A 3,632-nucleotide genomic window follows, 5' to 3' on the forward strand; every position below is an offset into this window, starting at 1 on the left:
TTATCTCAGTAGATGTGAGGATTCTGATTGCAGCGTCTGACATGCACACGGCCTCTAGAGGGAGCGCCTACAAATCAATCTATGAAGTACCATCATGAAATACGGCTCAGCAAACACGTGAAAAACCTTTTAAGCCTCATGAGGTAATCTATAGAATAACTTGACATGTACTTGGAGATAATACACAATAGAGTCATTTATTTTAATGCGATGACAAACCGTGCACTTCTTCCATTCAATGATCATTGTGACCAGATGCTTGCTGGTCTAGTTCCTGGAATTTTCAGATATGTTCTTATACATTGTTTGTCAGAAAGCTCCTCGGGAAAAGACTTCAACTTTCACCTTTTATTATTGTCGGTCCTTGAAGACCCAGTCCACATCCCTCAAGTGCGGCTTTGTGTGGCCAGAATTAGATTTGTATAAAGCAGACACAAGTCTTTTTTTTCCATTAGGACAGCAATTTTCCCCCCCAAAAATCTGATCTGCCCGAATCATACACTTTAACTTGGCTGACGCTGCAGGATTGAGAGAGGGTCACCCTGATTCTTCAGAGACTGATGAAAAATGCCCTTTTTGTAAAATTGTTGACTTTGATGAAATGTGTAGTAAAGCTGTGAATAAATGACAGGACACGGAGAGGTCTCCCCTTCTAAATGATACTTGTTTAACAGTCCAACTTCCCTATTACATAGAATTTGCTTGCTAATGATTGCTGCTGCACAGGGATCCTGCTTTACTGCCCTCATTAGGAGTCTACCAGACAGGGTCTGTCTCATTAAAGGAGAACTATGAGGTCAGTGTTTTTCCCCATAGTTCTCCTTAGGGTAACGGGAGGACACAAACTAGCGGCCTCCCGTTACCCTAAGCTCAGTATACCGTGAGCTACAGCTCGCGGTATACTGAGACGCCGCAGCCGGAGCGGATCCCGACATCAATGTCTGGATCCGCCCAGCTGCGTGAGTGACAGCTGGCTCTGCCTATCTAGAGGCAGAGCCAGTTGTGCCCGCCCCCTCCCCCGTCCGTTCCGCCAGTCAGCGCTGGCAGATCGGAGCGGGGAATCCAGCCCCTCCCCCTGTCACGGCAGAGAGCCGTGACAGGATCGAGAGGTGAGCGAACCCGGTATATGCAGTAGATATAGGCAAGAAGTGTAAAAAAACCAAAAACGCTTAAAATCCTTTTAAACTTACCTCGTTATCGCCGCTCGTTCCCGCGCCGAGAATCAGGAACTGCTCGTACGGCCGCAAAGGATCTTGGGGCGGGCGCATGCGCAGTTCCGATTCTCGGCCGGCAGACGAGCAGAGACGCAAGGTAAGTCTATGGACGCGTGCACCCGCCTGCAGACACCGCTGGATCGGAGTGACGTCACACCGCTGGAGGGACAGATGAAAACATGGGGAAAGAAGAGGAAGATCAGAAAAAGAGACATTATTTAAGGTAAGTGCTGACATTAACATGGGGGGAGGAAATAAATGTTTGCCTTTAATGTCACTTTAAATATTAACAACAATGTATCTTATTTGTGTATCACTCGGCTGTAGATCCTCCACTCATCTCCGAATTGGTGCTGGCACTGTCCTTCCTTCTGGAGGGGGGTATACTTTTGTTTCCCATGGTCCCTGTGTGTGATGTAAAGTAGTCACCGCTCCAAGCTCACTGCTGGGATGGACTACAATCCCAATACAAATTAGTAAACTAAACATGAGATTGTAGTCCAGTGAGCTTGGAGCGGTGACTACTCTACAACACACACAGGGACCATGGGGACAGACGTAGCCCCCCTCCAGAAGGAAGGACAGTGTCAGCACCAATTCAGAGATGATTGGAGAATCTACAGCCGAGTGATACACAAATAAGAGACATTGTTGTTCATAGTTCAGGTCCTTGAATGTATTTGTAAGATTTAACTCCGGAGTTTAGTGTCACTTTAAAGGGTTATTAAACCGTCAGCTTTTTTTGCATATATCTAGTGCTAGCAAGCAGTAGATATATGCAAAAACCTTTAAAAAAAAAAGAGGTTTAAACTTAACCGTGTCTTCTCCGCGCGCTCCTGTCCGAACATCTGAAAAATCGTGGGCGGCCACAAAGCATCTTGGGGCGGGCGCATGCGCAGTTAGTACTATCGGCCGGGAGACGAGCAGAGACGCAAGGTAAGTCTATGGACGGCGTGCACCCGCATGCAGACACCGTGGGATAGGAAGTGCCAACAAGCACAGAGGAGTCAGCGCTGAATCAGAGAGCCGCTGCAGGGACATCTGAAAACGACTGGAAAGAAGAAGAGTGGATGAAGAGACATAATTTAAGGTAAGTGCAGACACTAACATTGGGGGGAGGGAAAAAAAAAATACTTTAATGTCACTTTAAAAACAATAGACGTTAGAAGCCGTAGACCTTTGCCTAGGCTTTAGGCTACATGAGAGAGCTCAGGAGCAGCTTTTTCATTTGTGGCAGGAAAGAGAATCTCTTTCCAGTTACAATTTGGTCAATCGGATCGGTTCCTGTTGAATGTATATTTTAATGAGCTTTGCTTTAACAAAAACGAGTTTATACCAAAGAAACTTTTCCCTCCCCAAGCCAAATAATGCCACCCACCATGGTTTACAGGTTTGCCTCGTTAGATGCATCCTCTGGTGGGGTTCTGCTTCTAAATTATTCCATGTTCTGTGAAGACACATCTGTCAATAGTCCGACTTGTTCCCATCTGAGTGGTCAAGGAAATGTGACTGGTCAATAGGGACCGGTGGGAGCACGGGTGATGAGTAACCAGATACTGACCATTGTGAGAGGTTGGGATTGTACTCGCATAGGCTTGTGTTGTAAAGAATAATATCAGACAAATGTAAAGAATGATCTTCGTACGATGAGTTCTAATTTTCAGAACGTTCCCTTTCAGCCGTCTTGGGTCAATGTCTTTTTCTCAGTTCTAATCATTCACTGCACACAAGCTGAGATTTCAAGTTCCTCTGACAGCAGGGGTGCTTGCTGTGACTGCTGAAATTGGAGAGCAGGAAGAAAGCCGAGGATTATTTAGTTTCTGCTATAGTCAGATGTGCAGCCTGGCACTGAGATCTGTGTGCCTGGCATATCTAGGGCTGTTTTCACCCCCTTCTCAAGTGCACAGCCACAGCAGGCGTTTACAGCCAGCCAAGTAAGTCTTGAGTGAGTGATATCTATGCTTTCACAACTTCTTCCCCAGGACACATGTGTGCCTGGGGCTGACTCCAGGAATTCTATTGTATACTACTTACATAGGTCCAGCTTGGTTACATCTAATTCTTCATAGGTCACATCCAGAGGGCCGCTGGGGATGCAGAAATTCACTGCAGCAGACTTCGCTACATACAGTCAGCATTGGACTCTTCTGGGTGCTGCTCGAGCAACTTTCTATCTGTATACTAAACACAGTGGGTCGCTCGCATATCACCTCCTCCATTCAAAGAACGCCTTGTATATATTTTTTCAGTAAATACAAGGCATTCTGTGATTGGACAAGGTGGAGATTGTGACATCATTGGTCCCGCTTCATCCAATCAGAGAACTCCTTGTAGTCTTAAAAAAAAAAAAAAAAAGACGTCCTCTTAATGGGGGAGATGCCGAGTGAGCGACCCGCTGTTTTCATTGCACAGATGGCA

Source organism: Nanorana parkeri, unplaced genomic scaffold (genome assembly GCF_000935625.1).
Source record: "Nanorana parkeri isolate BGI_ZX_2015 unplaced genomic scaffold, ASM93562v1 scaffold1089, whole genome shotgun sequence".
NCBI lineage: Eukaryota > Metazoa > Chordata > Amphibia > Anura > Dicroglossidae > Nanorana > Nanorana parkeri.